General features: G+C 44.7%; 1 long non-coding RNA gene across 3 annotated transcripts in view; it reads left to right on the top strand.

Annotated features, from left to right (window-relative positions):
- Positions 1-1,478: 1,478 nt before the first annotated feature.
- The window catches only part of LOC117668416 (uncharacterized), a 176,232-nt gene continuing 159,984 nt past the window's right edge, over positions 1,479-17,726 (top strand). The window contains exon 1 of one of the 3 annotated variants that reach the window (XR_004592276.2): positions 1,479-2,016. This is a non-coding gene — a long non-coding RNA (uncharacterized LOC117668416). The remainder of the gene's footprint in view (positions 2,017-17,726) is intronic. The other 2 variants (XR_004592277.2, XR_015733442.1) reach the window with 2 other exon arrangements.

Genomic DNA, 17,726 nt, shown 5'->3' on the forward strand with positions numbered 1-17,726 from the left:
ATAGATGAACAGATAAGACTTTTAGAGTTAGAATAACTTTATTGTCACTTTGCAAGTACCCTAACTGGCATACATTAACATGAAATTTCCTTGCATACGGCTCACAAAGGGTCTACACCTCCAATATACACACGACAAAATGAATGAATGAATAAATGAATAAATAGATAGATGAACAGATAAGACTTTTAGAGTTAGAATAACTTTATTGTCACTTTGCAAGTACCCTAACTGGCATACATTAACATGAAATTTCCTTGCATACGGCTCACAAAGGGTCTACACCTCCAATATACATACGACAAAATGAATGAATGAATAAATGAATAAATAGATAGATGAACAGATAAGACTTTTAGAGTTAGAATAACTTTTTTGTCACTTTGCATGTACACTAATTGGCATACATTAAAATGAAATTTCGTTGCATATGGCTCACAAAGGGTCTACACCTCCAATATACACACGACAAAATGAATGAATGAATGGAAAAATAGATCAACAGATAAGACTTTTAGTTAAAATAACTTTATTGTCACTTTGCATGTACACTAATTGGCATACATTAACATGAAATTTCATTGTATATGGCTCACAAAGGGTCTACACCTCCAATATATACATGACAAAATGAATGAATGAATGAATGAATGAATAAATGAATAAATAGATAGATGAACAGATAAGACTTTTAGAGTTAGAATAACTTTATTGTCACTTTGCAAGTACCCTAACTGGCATACATTAACATGAAATTTCCTTGCATACGGCTCACAAAGGGTCTACACCTCCAATATACACACGACAAAATGAATGAATGAATGGAAAAATAGATCAACAGATAAGACTTTTAGAGTTAAAATAACTTTATTGTCACTTTGCATGTACACTAATTGGCATACATTAACATGAAATTTCGGTGCATGCAACTCAGGGACCCACCTCTAATATAAACTACATACACATGACAAAATAAATAAGTACCAAATTATGCATGTACCCTCACATACATTATATGACTCAATATGGTTGTTTCAATGCGATGGAGCAAAAATAGCTGAAACCTTGCAGGTGAACCCCTCGCTGGCGTTCATACCCCCACCTCTCGCTCTCCCTTGAAGGCAGAACTTGCAAGATCTGGCTGGAAAAAAATTGGCCTGAGCGGTGGTCAGCGCAGCCACTCCCCGTCCCAGGACATCCTCACCACTCGCAACCCAGAAGCTATTCATGTGTGTGTGTGTGTGTGTGTTGTGTGTGAAGGAACGACACCAGGCCGGCTAAAGCCGTTATTCGAGGGGTAGAGGAGCTACTCCGTTAAAGACCCTGGGGAGCAGGGAGGGAAATAAAGTTGGGTCATCTCCTGCACTTGTGCCGCGCGCTCTTCCTCCCCCTTCCTCCTCCTCCTCGCTTCTTTCCCCCCCCCCCCCAACCTCCCAATTTCCACCGAGTCTTGGAAGACGCGAGGTGGTTTGCAAACTGCACCGTCCTCATCGGAGCCGCGCACTTTTCCTTTGCAAAGCCGCCGCCGCCGCCGCCGCCGTTGCTGCAAAGGCTGCGAGGCAGGATCAGCTGCTTGGGGGTGGGGTGGGGGGGCGGCGGTGACGTCACAGGGCTCCAGCCAGCACAACGTTCCATTGAGGCGAGCGCGTGCTCCGGCGAGCACATGGGAAACAAGCAGCCAGCCGAGCCTTCCTCGCTCGCTTGCAAAGAACCGCGGCCTGGTTCTTTGGCGGCCCTTTTTTTTTTAAAAAAAATCCTCCCGTGGGGGTTTTATATTATTTTCATTTTTCAATTTTAAATCTTCTTCTTCATCGCCGGGGACGCTTCTCGATTTTTTTTTTTTTAATTTTTTTTGGAAAGGGGGAAAAAAAGAAGAAAAAAAAAGCCCCGATCGAGACGGCGAAGAACTTCGCAAGGCTTTTCTCTCCCCCCCCCAATTGGTTTTTTTTTTTCCTTTGGAGGTGGGGGAAGGAAGGAGAACTTGGTCTGGCTTGGGGAAGGAAGGATGCGTGCGTGGTAAGTCAGCGAGGTCGGAGTGGGGAGGGGGAAGGGGTAGATGAAGAGTGGGGGTGGGGGGAGGGATGCGTGGAGTGGGGTGGGGGTGGGGGTGGGTGGCGATCGTGGCTTTCCGATTTGCCTCCCCCCCCCTCGCCTTTGTTTTCAGCGCGTTTCCTGAACGAAGTCGGGCCTCGGGAGTTGGCTCGGAAGTTTACAGGTGCCCTTCCAAAAAAAAAAAAAAATCGCCCATTCGCCTCGCGTGGGGGGATTTTGCGGGGGGGGGGAGGGGAGGAGTGGACGGAGGCGATCCTCTGTGGCGAGCCATCCCGCCGATCCACGCACGCTGTTGCGCGAGGGGTGGACGGTGGGTCTCGGGCATAGGCAACCCAATCGGCCTGCCGAGCTTTTTCCAAGAGAAAGAGGATTCCTTCCCCTCTTTCCACCCTCCAGCACCCCCCTCTCCCCAGCATCAGATCGGCGTTGACCCCCCTTTTTTTAAGAGGGTCCCAGAGATCTGCAAAAATCCCCCTTCCTCTTACAATCGGGGGGGGGGGGAAGGGGAGGGGAAGGGATGGAAAGGCGGCCGTCGGATCTCCTGGCTGATTCCAACTCCCCTTCCCCCCAAATCCACCCCCCTCCCACTTACCCCCCAAAACTGGCTGAATTTCCCCGTCTCCCCAAAATCGAGCGATCTCCCCCTCCTCCCCAAAACCTCCCCTCCTTCTTCGTTCGCGCCTTGGCATGGATTTTACTTGGGGCTCCTCTCGTCCTCGCCGTCTGGGAAAGCGAGGTTCGCCTCGAATCCCGGGCTCGGGTTCGCGCAGGGTTTCGCCTCCGCCGCTGCTGCTTGGTCCAAAGGGCAGCTTGGAGATGAGCCGCGGATCCGGGATCGTGGCTTGGCGTTGTCTGTTGTGAGGTGGCCGCTTTCCCCTCCCCCACTCGACGTCTCCCCCCCACTATAGTCCTGTTAACCCTAGTTGGGGTCTCTCTCTTATGGGGGGGATCCGACCATCCCCCCAAAAATCAATAAATCATGCTTTTCTTCCACCTGGATCCCTGTAAGGTGATCCACCTCGCTTACTCTCTCTTGCAACTATTATATTTATATCACCCCCCCAAAAAAAAGTCTCCCTCCAAAAGTCCACATAGCCTCCCACTGCCCCTTTTTCAAGCCCTGCTCCATTTCCCTGCAGAAGAAACCCATTTGGATTACTTACTTACTTAGGAAAACGTGCAAGGTTTAATAGTAGCCCCATCCTGAAGAGCCACAAGCAGGCCCAAGTGGGCAGAAATGTTTGTGCAAGAAGTGCGAGTGTAGTAGGGGAATCATTTGTCCTTTGGTTGCAAAGGGTAGTAAATGCACGCAAGGAGTAGTAAGTGCGTGGAAAAAGGAGAACGGGCATCATTAAAATCAAAATAAAATTGCCTCCTGAGTATTATGACACCAGGCTCAAATTTTGACAAGTTGAGACATGTTTTGCCTGGGCCCTTATTTCTGGACTTGCCCTGTGTCATTCTGAAACTCTTGTGGCACCAACATTTCCTTTTATTGTGTTTCAGAAACATCTCCAGTCTTTAAATGTGCATCTTCATGGAGAGGATTATTTGGTGGGAAACAATTTATTTTATGGTGCAGTTGATAACTGTACCACTTACTTAGGAGCAGTTCTCCCCCCTCACCCCATATAAATATAAAATAAATATGATACGGTTTCTTACTGAATATTGTTCATAAGAACGGCGTATAAATACTATAGTTAATTCCTGTTTAAGTGTCTATAAACCCAGTTGCATTACCAAAAGTTATTTCAATGCAGTGATATATATATATTTGTTATAAGTCATTAATGTTAATTGTGCTGAGTTTTTGGTCCTTGTTTTTAACAGGTCCGCAATGGAGGTTAAAATTGTCCACCGTCTTTATTTGTGGAGTTCTTCGAATAGCTTATTTCATGCAGAGTTGCAGGGTTTGCATTTTGATAGGAGAGTTGGTTATACATTCATAATCTGTAATATTGCCCTGTGGGGGGTATATGTGATTTCTGAAGCAATATTTTAAAGGTATTCATAGCTTGCACTAAAATAAATGATCGTACGCCAGGAGATGACTTATTCATTGATAGTCTTAATGTAAAATGGAAGATTATTTCTTTTTTCAAACTGTAGCCTGTAACCAAAAGTGGCAAGGGACACGGTGGCTATTTCTCCCTGCAATATTTCACAAAATGTAGTCTTCCTGTTCTGTTTGTTATTTTATTTAATTGTCTAACTAGGACTTATTTTCCTGGAGCTCAGAATACTGCACTGCTTTCATTTACAGCCTCCTCTTGAATTATAATTTTTTTTTTAAGGCTGGCCTTCTTCAAGGTGATGCTTTTAGAAGTGTTAAAGAGTTTCCAAAATTCCTAGTTCTTTTGGTTGAAGGGATTCTGGGAATCGTAGTTCCAATTTATCTGTATCGGATCAGATTGGAGAAACTGACCCAAAACCTCTCCATAAAATAGAAGTTTGAAGCTAGGCCTGTTTGCATCTCTCTCCGTGAAGGCTGATTTGTGGAAGAGACCCTTTCTTAACCAACTTTCTTTTTATTGGAAAAAGCAGTTTTCCCTATTATGGTGCATACGTGCCTTTTTGTCCCAGAGTTCTTTAATGGGCAAAGATGCAAGTTATTTGTGTAGGGAAAAAAAGGGACTCGTTTGGAGAGGGCTTCCTCTTCCTTTGCACATTCTCACTTAAAAAGAAATTGTATCCTTTTAATGCAAAGCAGGATGTCCATATGTCAGAAAGATTTTCATGCTTGTGTAAATATGGAAATGGATCAAGCTCAGGGCTTGCTTTTTTGAGATTTAATCTAGCACCCCTGCGTTTGCTAGTTTGCATCTGCTTAAGGCTTTTCTCTCTAATGTTGTTAAAGATTTGAAAGGCAGATCTCTGTTTGACCTCCCTTCCTCTCACAGCAGTGGAGAAGCTCAGAAATGGATTATATATTTATTTACCACTCGAGCAGTATTTATAGACTGCTCCAAAGACTCTGCATGGTGTACCTCACCAAATCTATATATGGGGATATTTGCATGTTTGTAGGAACAATTACAATTATTTAACGAGCAGGAACAATCAGAGTAGCAAATACAGTGGTCCTTGACGTACAGTAGTTCATTTAGTGACCATTCAAAGTTGCAAGGGCACTAAAATAATGACTTAGGACCATTTTTCACGCTTATGACCATTGCAGCATCCCTATGGTCACGAGATCAAAATTTGGACATTGGGCAATCGACTCCTATTTACAACAATTGCAGTGTCCTGAGGTCATGTGATCACACTTTTGTGACCTTTTGACAAGCAAAGGCTTTCCATGGGAAAGCCAGATTCACTTAACAACCGTGTCACTGACTGAAACAACTGGCAGGGAAGGTCGTAAAATGGGGCAAAATTCACTCACTGAATGTCTCGTTTAGTGTCAAAAATTTGGGGCTCTATTTAGGTCGGTCCCTGTATGTCCTATTAATTGATGAATTCCTCAGGTCACAGCTACTTAGACTCATTTTAAGTAGTAGTTAACAGTAAAACTACTAAACAGATAATTGGCCAGATCCTAGAACAGGAGTGTCAAACTCAATTTCATTGAGGGCTGCTGCATCAGGGTTGTATTTGACCTCGGGGTGTGTGGGCATGGCCAGGGTGGGCATGGCCAGTTTGAGTCACTTGTGTTGGGGGCGCCTGTGGTGGCCCGAGCGCTTTGCCAGCGAAAACGGGCTCCCGATCTCCGTTTTCGGCTGGGACGGCCTCCTGCAACCTTCTGCCAGCCAAAATGGAGTTCAGGAGAGCTGGATGCGGCCCTCACGAGCTCCGTTTTTGCTGGCAGAGGCACCGCGGGCCGGTCCTTCACTGTTTCAAGGGTGGCCCCATGGGCCAGATCTAAACACCCTATGGGCCAGATCTAGCCCACAGGCCTCGAGTCTGACACCTCTTTCCTAGAACATCCTTACTTCATTTTGTACGAAGTTCCGCCAACATTTTGCTTGGTATCGCCTGAACTTTGTACTATGTGTGCGGGGAAGATGAGGGAGCCATGATATATATTTTTTAATAGTTGTGTTAGTTACGAACTACAGGCAGTCCTTGACTTATGACCAGAATCGGGGACGAAAAATTCCATTGCTAAGTAAGGCAGTTGTTAAGAGACCTTTATGATTTTTCTTTTTTGCAATGGTTGAGTGAATCACAATAATGAGTGGATTATTGCAGTAATTGTTAAGTGAATCACAGGGTTGTTAAGCGAACCTGGTTTCCCACGTTGACTGCTGGAAATTGGCTGGGAAGGTCGCAAATGGCCATCACATGTCTCGGAGAGTTGTTGCAGCCTTCCTAAAAGGCACGTCTGCTGCCAAGTTCCCGAATTTTAATCACATGACCTGCAACGGTTGTAAGTGTGAGGATCGGTTTTAAGTCATTTTTTCAATGCCATTTGCAAGGCTGAGTCCTTGACTGTTCCTTGAGTATTGATGGTCCATTGTTAGGGATTAGTGACATGGCATCTTCCCTCCTTGGTTGTGATTGATGGCTGGCGATGTTCGCATTGAAGGGGACTCTGGTATTTACTTGGTATTTACTTGCAAAATTTCATTAGCCAACTAGGTAGAGCATCAGTATTATTGCTTATATATTGAATTGCTTGTGAGATTTACCTCCTACCTTACGTCCGGGTGTTCATGGTGGTGTAACATGGTGCTCTTCTTTTCTTCTCTTTGAGCAGGGGGCTGGACTATAAGACCTCCAAGGTCCCTTCCAGATCTTTTCTGATTCTTGATTCTCCTTTTCTACAACAATCACCACCACCACCATATAACTAAGTCAAGATGGAATGGAGAAAGACATCAGGCCAGAATGATCCAGGGATCATTACATGGCTAAAGATGGACCAGAATCTTCCCACTCCCAGACAGGGTGGATAAAAATCAATGATTTTTTTTTAAAAATCAAAAAAATCAGATTTTTTTGATTTAAATCGGATTTTTTTTGATTTTTATCGAATTTATTTTAATAAAAAACTTTTGGGGTAAAAATCTATCATAAGATAGTTTTCTATTTAAGATACATAAATAATTTAGTTTATTCAGCATGAAATGGAGCTTAGTTATGTAGCATGAGGCTGTATATTCTGCAACACTGGGACTATCGGTGAGTCAACAATGGGTCAAAGGAGTAGCAGAGATGATAGTTGCTCTTTAAAAATTATGATTTAAATCGAGTTGATTTAAATCAAGCCTTTTTACTAGTGATTTAAATCATGATTTAAATTGTGATTTAAATCAACTCGATTTAAATCAAATCCACCCTGCACTGATGGCTCTCTTTTATTGGACATCCTATTAATAGCTTGAATGAGAGTTTTCAGATTGTGCCAGAACTAGAGACGCATAAAGTAGCGAATGTGGAAAGATCTAAATTGTGGTTGCAATCACCAATCTTATGTGCATGGAATTGTGCAGCCTGATTATGCACTGCGTGTATTTGCATAGAAGCCACATTCTTGCTGTCCCGAAGTGTTCAACCCAAATCTTGGATTAACAAGACATAGTTCCTGTGTCCATCTACTACGCTATGTCTGAAACAATAAATCACATTATAGCATTAAAAGATGACCTGGATCACAAAGTATGGCTCCGTTGCCACCATAGGCTGAATTGCAATCTACCTAGTGGGGTTTTTTTTTAGTCTACTGTTACATATTGCATCAACTTAGTCATTGAGCTGGGCCTTGTAGAGACACAGCCAGAAGACGTGTAACATCCTCTTTGCTTTGTATTTTAACTATGAGCAGATGCCACTACACTGCGATAGAATCTAGGCGTAGAATCAAGTGAATCACATGAAGTATTAGCACCACTTTATAAAACCCTAGTAAGACCACGCACGTAATACAGCGTTTCAATACGGTGGAGCAAAAATAGACGAAGGCTGCAGGTGAACCTATCAAGAGCAGTACCCTAGGCCTGTGATGGCGGAACCTATGGTACGCATGCCAGAAGTGTCACGCAGAGCCATCTCTCCAGGCATGCCAGCTGTCGCCCGTTCTTCTTCCGGATTCCGGCATGCACATGCATGTTGGCCAGCTGGTCATGCGTGCGGGAACGCCGGAAACTAAAAGAGCAGCTCCCTGTCATACATGCACATGCCGGGAAGCTGAACTTTTGGTTTCCAGCGCGCGCATGTGCGACAGCCAGCTGGTCTTTGTGTGCACATGCTCTCTAGAAACCGGAAGACCGTGTGTGCCGGGGAACTGCTCTTCTGGTTTTTGGCACTCCCCCTGCGCGGATGCGCACGCTCCCATTTCTGTACTCGGTGCCGAAAAGGTTTAGCAACACTGACCTAGGCTGATATATATGCATGCATTTCTCTTCTTAACTGCCTCCTATCCTCATCCCTTACCCCATCTCTCTCCCCTCCCCCGCCCCAGCTCTTTTGGGACCAGCCAAGCACCCCACTGGCTTTCCTACCTCCACCTCTGCAACCCATTTTTGTCACCATACTACCAAAAAGATGTTGAGACTTTGGAAAAAGTTCAGAGAAGAGCAACTAAGACGATCAAAGGCCTGGAGACTAAAACATATTTTTTTAAAAAAAATTGATTTATATGCCGCCCTTTTCCGGAGACTCAGGGCGGCTTACAATGCGCTAAGCAATAGCCTTCATCCTTTTGTATATTTATACAAAGTCAGCTTATTACCCCCACAAACTGGGTCCTCAATTTACCTACCTTAGAAAGGATGGAAGGCTGAGTCAACCTTGAGCCTGGCGAGATTCGAACCTGCAGTAATTGCAGGCAGCTGGTCTTAATAACAGGGTGCTTTAGACCAGTGGTCCCCAACCCCCGGTCCGCGGACCGGTGCCGGGCCGTGGAGTACCTGGCACCGGGCCGCACAGCGGCCGGGGGACATGAACGCTGCAGCACAAAGGCTCCTGGGCCGTGCGCAATGGGCCGTGCGCAAAAGCTCCTGGGCCGTGCCCCCACCCCTGCGCACGCTCAGCGGGCCGCGGCGATAAAAAGGTTGGGGACCACTGCTTTAGACCACTGTACTACCAAGGCTCGTATGAAGCCATATGAAGAAAGGCTGCAGGATTTGGGCTTGGCTAGTCTAAAGAAAAGAAGAATTGGGGGGGGGGGGCATAGCAGTATTCCAGTACTTGAGCAGCTGCCACAAAAAAAAGGGGGGTCAAATTATTCTACAAAGCACAGGAAGGCAGGACAAGAAACAATGGTTGGAAACTAATCAAAGAGAGAAGCGACCTGGAATTAAGGAGAAACTTCCTAACAGTGAGGACAATTAACCAGTGGAACAGCTTGCCTTCAGAAATCATGGGCATTCCATCACTGGATGTTTTTAAGAAGAGACTAGACAGTCACTTATCTGAAATAGTGTAGGTTTTCCTGCTTGAGAAGGTGGCTGGACTAGAAGACCTCCAAGGTACCTTCCAGCTCATTCATTCATTCTAAAAAAAGAATATATGCATTCATATCCCCGCTCTGAAATTACTTTTATTTTATATACAAACATTTTACATATCCGGAGGAGTTCATGAGGCGTCAACTTCATCCGGAGTGTGGACAGTGTGAGTTGCTCAGCTCTTCAAGAGCATCATTCAGGTTATTGAGATTGGATAACATCCGGAGTCATAGATTCATCATCCACTGTCTATGCCGAGTCCTCATTTTTGAAATGAAGCTTAAGAAGGATTTTCTTTGCAGTGCAAAAGGCAGTGAGGTTTGTGTGCCTTAACAATTAGCTGTTTCATTGGTGCATAGTTTCAGAGATCAAGTTTAGTGAAATTTAGCTGATGTTTAAGATGTCACAAAACTGGGCTAGTCTGAAGTTCAGTTACTGTAGGACAGGGATGTCAAACTCGATTTCATTGAGGGCCGCATCAGGGTTGTGTTTGACTTCGGGGCAGCCGGGGGGGTGGGGGGCATGGTCAGTTCGAGGTCACTCATGTCGGGGGTGCCTATGGTGGCCCGAGCCATATCGGTGGGCATGCAAGCTCAGCTCTGGCGTGCATGCACGCACTGGCCAGCTGATTTTCGGGCCTTCTGGGCCCACCACAAGTAGGGAAATAGGCTATTTCCTGCCTCCGGAGGGCCTCAGGGGATGATGGGAAAGGCCCATTTTTCTCTCTCACCTGGCTCCAGAGCCTTTCTAGGAGTCTGAGGTGGGTGAAAACGGCTTTCCCACCCCCCAGAGGCCCTCCAGAGGCTGAAAACGGCCTGTTTGCCAACTTCCGGTCCCACTGGAAGTTGGCAAATGGGCCATTTCTGGCATCCGGAGAGTCTCCGGAGGGGCTCCGGGGTGTGTGTGGGGAAGGGTGTTTTTGCCCTCCCCAGACTCCTAGAGAGGCTCTGGAGGCTGGGGACAGCAAAAAACGGGCCTTCCGGTCCCACCAGAAGCTGGCAAATGGGCCGTTTCTGGCCTCTGGAGGTCCTCCGGGTTGGTGGGGAAGGCCGTTTTCTCCCTCCCCAGACTCCTAGAAAGGCTCTGGAGCCAGGTGAGAGAGAAAAATGGGCCTACCGGGCCATGCATGCCAGGGGCTGGGGGGAGTGGGGAGGGGGGCAGGGCACATAGAATTATGGGTGTGGGCATGCATGCATGTGACCCCCCTTTCCCCCCCTTCCTGGCACGCGATGGCAAAAAGGTTAGCCATCACTGCGGTAGAGAAATGTTACTTTCAGATTTGTAGAATTATGTTAATGTAACCTTATCATAAAGTAGAATTATACTCCATGTGGCCTTACTTCCTGCCTGGACTTCTTTGCAAGATTGACATCAAGCCAATTATGAAATTGCAAATAAAAACTCAGTAGTTCTCTAAGGCTACTTTCTATGAATATCTCCGGCATTTAGACAGAAAGAAATGATGACGGTTTTTATGTTAAGAGTCTTTGCAACTTTTTAGCTAGATGTGTGGGAAGCATTCAGTGTTTGAACCAGCTCCTTCAACTACGTCCAACTTGTGACATACCAAGGCCATTTGTTTCTAATAATGCTCTCTGTTAGTCAGTGTGAAAAAGCATCTGTTAATTGTATATTTGCATTGTTTAATATGGGAATGCAGTGGATATAAAGAATACTTCTTAACATCTTTGCAAAGGCTCAGAGTTTGCTATGAGTTTCTCTTGTTTTCCTAGCTAGAATTATATCTCCTTTTTTATTTTTATTTTTTCCCGGCCATAACTTCAGAGATGTTAGCACTGAGGCTGAAGAACAGCAGTTGTGTGAGTGCTTGGGAGTGAGCTAGCAGATCTCCAGAGAGCTTAAGATATTCCTTGACTTGCAACTGGTTGCTTAGAGACTGTTGGAAGTTACACCAGACTTCCCCTGGGGATACTATTAACCGGATGGGTTCCCCCTCTGCAGTCAGATGACCATATGTTGGGCGCTTGGCAGCCAGCCTGCATTTACAGCTGTTTGAAGTGTCTACGCTTTATGACTGTTTTGCTAAAAACTGGGATTTACTTCTGGTTTTCAGCAAAACTGTCCCATTGTAAACAATTGATTCACTTAATGGCTGCTGCTGCAAAAAAAGAAAAGGTTGTAGTCACGTGGGGGACTTGACATAGACTGTCTTAACTTACGACCATGATGAGCCAGCTCCATTATGGTCATAAGTTGAGGACTTCTTGTATTCCTTACTAAATATAGGTTCAAGCAGAATAGAACTGGAAAGGACCTTGGAGGTCTTCTAGTCCAACTCCCTGCTCAAGCACAGGAGACTCTATACCACTGATGGCGAACCTTCTCAGCACCGAGTGTCCAAACCGGAACGCACGTGCATGTGTGTGCATATGCGTGCGCCGGAGTGCCGGAAATCCAAAGACCAGATGGCCAGTGTGCATGAGCACGCCAGCCAGCTAATCTTTGGGTTTCCGGCACGTGCATGTGCACCAGCCAGCTGGTCTTCACACGCGCTGAAGCACCGGAAACCCAAAGACCAGCTGGTTTGTGCGCGCATGCCTGTTTTTTGGCCGTTTTTCAGGCCGTTTTCCAGTGCCTGTGAAGACCAGCTGGACGGTATACGTGCCCTGTTCTGTCCCCGTCCCACACGCACACACACCAACAGACGTCCAAGAATTAAAGACCAAACCAGCCGACAAAATCCTTTTCCTTATGATAAAGGAACTTGGCAGCAACCTAGTGGCTGCCTGCCAAGAGTTTATTACTACGAAGGAAAGAGATAACTTCTCTCCACTTCTGGTACATCAAAGTAAAAAGCTCAATAATTACAGAGTAAATCAAGTCCAAAGATAATCCAGCAAAATCTATAGCAAAAGTCCGGCAATGCAGAATGGCGTGGAAGCTTTCAGCTTTGTTCATCACAAGGTTTGACTGGTCACCCCGCTCCCTTTTATACCCTGTGGAGTGTGGTCCAGTGACTCAGCCTAATCTCGGGCACACCTTTTCTTTTGTTGTGCGCGCTTATTTCTGCGATGCTGGCGTGGATCCAGCCAAGACTCATTACTCTCATCACTGTCCATCTGTGGCTGCGTGGACGTGCTTGGCCCCGGCCCTATCTCTTGCCCTTCGGCGGACACTGAAGGCATTGCCAAAGAGGAGGGTCCTGGAGAGGGAGGCCTTGCCAACTCCTCTCCTTCACTCTCGGAGTCCTCTCCTGCCGATGACACAGGCTCAGGTAACGGAGCCACAACATGCCCATACATGCCATAGGTTCGCCATCATGGTCCTATACCGTTCCAGACAGGTGGCTGTCCAGTTTCTTCTAAAAAAACCTCCAGTGATGGAGGACCCACGATTTCTGAAGTTAAGCTGCTCCACCGGTTACCATATTTTTCGGAGTATAAGATGCATCTTTTCCCCCCCCTAAAAGGGGGTGAAAATTTGGGTGTGTCTTATACACCGAATGTAGCCCCGCCCACCCACTGCCCCCCACCCTTTGGCCTCTGCCTCCCAGCAATTTAGCTCCTTGCAGCAAGCAGCAAGAAGAAACTGCCCATTTCAACTTCAGCACAGCCTAATTAGCGCAAGTTGATTGTCCCTTGGATCGGCCTCCGGACTCTCAGCTGTTTCAGGCTGCAGGGATTGCCATTGCCTATTGCTGCGCGGGCCTCTGCTTGCTGCAAGGAGGTAAATTGCTGGGAGCAGATTTTATTTTTTCTTGTGCTAATCAAGCTATGCTGAAAACGAAAGTAAAGCAGGCTGTTTGCTGCAAGGAGGCAAAATTGCTGGGAGGCAGAGGAAGATTTCTTTTTCTTGTTTTCCTCACCAAAAAAGGTAGGTGCGTCTTATGGTCCGGAGCGTCTTATACTTCAAAAAGTACGGTAATTGTCCTCACCGTTAGGATGTTTCTCCTTAATTCCAGGTTGGCAGATGAGAAGTGCAGATGAAGTTTTCTTTATGGCTTTTATTGTTTTGTCTATATATAAATTCAAAGAGAAATAGAACTGGGAAATTAGGGAAAGGGAAAAAAAGGAAGGGAAAGGAAATGTAAGGTACATGGGGAAAAAGTAAAAAAAGGCATAAGACCTCTCATTAGCAATAGTACCAGATAAAAACACTCCAGCCTCAACTTTTTGCTTTTACACATTACTATATAATTAGCCGTTTCTATAACGACAAATCTATCCCATCGACAAAACCTTTCATCACAAGCATGAAGTGCAGGTGAATTTTATAGCTAGCTGCTTGAGGATTTTTGCTCTTGGTGATAGGAGGTCTGGTTTGCAGCTGTCTGGGGTAGTATCCGAAATCTGTTTCCCATTTTTTTCCCCCTCTCCAGGCCTTTGTAGCCACAAATAGTCCTCGACTTGTGACTGCAATTGAGCCCAAATTTTTGTAGCTAAGCAAGGCATTTAAGTGAATTTTGCAGCTTTTTTGCTCAGTTGCTAAGTGAATCATGTGTTTATTAAGTGAATCTGCCTTCCCTCATCAGCTGTGCTTGTCGGAAGCTGGCTGGGAAGGTTACAGGTGGTGATCACGTGACCCTGGGCCTCTGCAACTGTCATAAATACATGCCAGTTGCCAAAAGCCCAAATTCTAATCACGTGGCCATGGGGATGTTACAATGGATCATAGGTATGAATCATTTTTTTACAGTGCCATTGTAACTTTGAATGGTCACTAAACGAACTGTTGTAAGTTGAGGACTACCTGTATAGGTATTGCTCTAAGATAGGGGTGGGCAACTCTGGCCCTTTTACAACCTGCGGACTTCAACTCCCAGAATTCCTAAGACAGCCAAGCTGGCTCAGGAATTCTGGGAGTTGAAGTCCGCAGGTTGTAAAAGGGCCACAGTTGCCAACCCTTGCTCTAAGAGTGTTAGGAGCACTAGGGGGATGGACTAGAAGACCTCCAAGGTTCCTTCCAACTCTTGATATTCTGTTAGTGGGCTATAAGCGTCCCCCGAAAGGCATCCAGAGGTGATGCTGTACATAGACACCTGTCCACATAGCTGGTGCTTAGACTTCCTGTTTCATAGCTTTCTGTGTCTTGCTAAACAAAAGGTTGCCTGGAATTTTGTGAGACGTTTTCCAGTTTGCTTGTCCTTTACTCTGTCAGATCTTGATCTTAACTTAACTCACCTTGATCTTAACTTAACTGAGAAGTGTTTATGCGCATATTGTGCAATAGATCTTTATTCTCCTAGTTCTTTATTCTCCTCTCTGATTCTGTTGCCGACTGCAGAGTTGAACATCAAAATGGCCTGAAGAACAAGTTAATTCCAAATATTTATTATCACAAGAATTATCTGGGAAGCATTTGCAAATGATCTATAAATACAAGTTGTTCTTGGCTTACAAGTGACCATAATTGTGTCCAGAATGCATGGCTTCCTGGGGAATTCTGGGAGTTGAAGTCCAGAAATCTTGAATGTTGCCAAGGTTGGATACCCCTGCATTAAACCATCAGTGACTTAATATATGTGAGGAATAATGACTTCTATTAGACCCTGGAGCTAGAGTAGGTAATATTCTAAATTTCATAGATTGGCCACTGGTATAAGCCATCTTTGTAGCTGTTAGCAAAAGGCATAGGACAGTGATGGCTAACCTTTTTGCCATCGCATGCCAAAAGCGGGGGGAGTCACGCGCGAGCGTGCCCGCCCACACCCATAATTCTATGCACCCTGCCTCTGCGCATGCATGTGTGACCCACCCCCCTGTGCTCTCCCCCGCTTTTAGCACGCGATGGCACGGTGGGCCCATTAGGCCCGTTTTTTGTTCTCCCCAGGCTCCAGAGCCTCTCCAGCAGCCTGGGGAGGGCGAAAACGCCCCCCCCGGAGGCTCTCCAGAGGCCGGAAACGGCCCATCTGCTGACTTCCGGTCCCAAAAGCTGAGCTTGCGTGCCCCCCCAATATGGCTTTGTGTGCCACCTGTGGCACGCGTGCGATAGGTTCGCCATCATAGGCATAGGATATTGAACATAGTTTAATGTGCGAATCTAGTTACCACCAGCGAAGGTGGGAAATATTGTGTAGTTTCTGGTCCCTCTCATGAAGTTGTATGGTTGACATGGACATCTTGTTCCACGTGAAGAACAAATGTTCAGAATACAGGCCATGAGAATGACAGGTATCCAAGAGGATTCTTTTGTTTATATAATTTGTGGTAATGATATAATTGTCATAATTGCACACCAAATTTTCTTAGGTTGGAGGGCCCCAGAGGTTTATGCTATTTTACCAGATGATTTTATAGCCTTGGAAACAGAGTTTGAGGGTTCTTAAGTGATCCAAAAAACATTTTGCATTTGGGCTTTAAAAATGGGAATGTTAGCCTCTCTCTACTTTCTCCCAAATAACTTTCCTCCCCTAATTTTTATTACGTAAACTTTTAAAAATACAGACACTTGCAGTGCTCTTAAAGGATTAATGATATTAAAATTAATTAAAGTTTAAAAATTAATAAATAAAGGAAAAGGAGAGAAAAAAGCATGGAAATTATATTTTGGCACAGTAACTCAACAAAAAAATGTTGATCGTGTTGCTTCTTTGCTCCTTTGTCAAAAAAACAAATCTTGATTTTGACAGACCGCTCATACAGATGACCCATTGCTGCCTTATGAAATAACAATTCTTTTATCAACACTTATCCTGAAAATCCTCCCAAATAACACTGTGGTATGAGTGTGGGAACATAACTTCTAAATAAAATTTATGTTTGGGATGATGAATCCTGTTATTTCATTAGAAAGAAATGCAACCTTTCACTGTTGAGGACAACTTTGCTAATACGATTCTCTGTCATTCTCGTGGGATAGCCAGAAAAATTGGGATGTAAATTGTAAGGCAAAAGAGGACATACGGGTGGGTAGTCCTCCACTTATGACTGCTCACTTAGTGACTGTTTGGAATTGGAATACTGGAATATACTTTATTGGCCAAGTGTGATTGGATACAGACGGAATTTGTCTCTAGTGCAGAAGCTCTCAGTGTACGTACAAAGAACAAAGTAGTAAATCATAAGTCATAAGATACAATCATAAATCATACAAGAAGTGATAAATCATGTGATACCAATAGGAGAAGATAGTAGGAAAGATTGGAAGGATATAGCCCTACTACATGGGTAAATATCCTTAGGCATAAGATGGATGCTGCGGGAGTGAGGTATTTAGCAGATTGAAGGCATGGGGGGAAAAACCTTTGTTTATTTCATTTATTTATTTTATAAATAAATTTATTGGCCGCCCATGTTATCTCAGGGTTACTCTAGGCAGCTTATGTTATGCAACCCCCTCCCCTCCAAAAAAGAGATATTTATACCACATGAACATATTTTGAGTGCTTGGTAGCTGACTTTGATTGATGGCTGTTTACAGCATCCCCCGATGACAGGGCTGATTTACAACATTTTGGCTAAAAGGCGGGCTTTTAGTCTTTCAGCTAAAACACCCATAGGGAACAATGGATTCATTTTACGACCCCCACAAGAAAAGTTATGTCATGTGGGTGATTGGCTTGACCACCCTAATGACATAAGTTGAGGCCTAAGTATGGCCTTCTAGTTGAGAAACTACAGTGGGTATTGATGTTAGCCGACAGGCGTGGGTTATAATAAATTGTATTTTGTTATGACTACAGGTACAATTATACCTGTTTCATTTTCAACCTGGCTGTAAGAAGAAGAGCAAAGCAATTTTTAGCTTTGATTGCTAGCTGTCTAAATCAGTGTTTCTCAATCTTAACAACTTTAAGAGATGTGAACTTCAACTCCCAGAATTCCCCAGCCAGCCAAGCTGGCTGGGGAATTCTGGGAGTTGAAGTCCACATCTCTGAATAGTTGCCAAGATTCTTGTTGATATTATTATTATTATTATTATTATTATTATTATTATTATTATTATTATTATTATACTTTATTGTCAGTGCACAACATATGTACAATGAGATTGGTTGAGCTCCCTCAGTGCACCCCCCGAAGACCCCCCCCCCAATACAATACAGTGCAACCCCTCTCCCCAACACAATACAACTCACAGTGAAGACAGAAAATCCCTAACCCGATAAATTGGGAGACACTGGTCTAGATTCTTCGAAAAGTGAGTGACATACAACACAACCAAACAAATAAATTGCGAGCAGAACCCGGAGTTTGAAATATGAGTTTATTGAGGGGAATAACAAGGAACAAACGGGGCTTCTTATTGGGGGGAAAAAAGCATTTTTTAAAAAAATAATAAAGTGTACTTAATTTCCCTTCTTTTTAAAATATTAAC

The sequence above is a fragment of the Pantherophis guttatus genome, chromosome 3, assembly GCF_059756535.1.
Source record: "Pantherophis guttatus breed Tessera chromosome 3, ASM5975653v1, whole genome shotgun sequence".
Classification (NCBI taxonomy): domain Eukaryota; kingdom Metazoa; phylum Chordata; class Lepidosauria; order Squamata; family Colubridae; genus Pantherophis; species Pantherophis guttatus.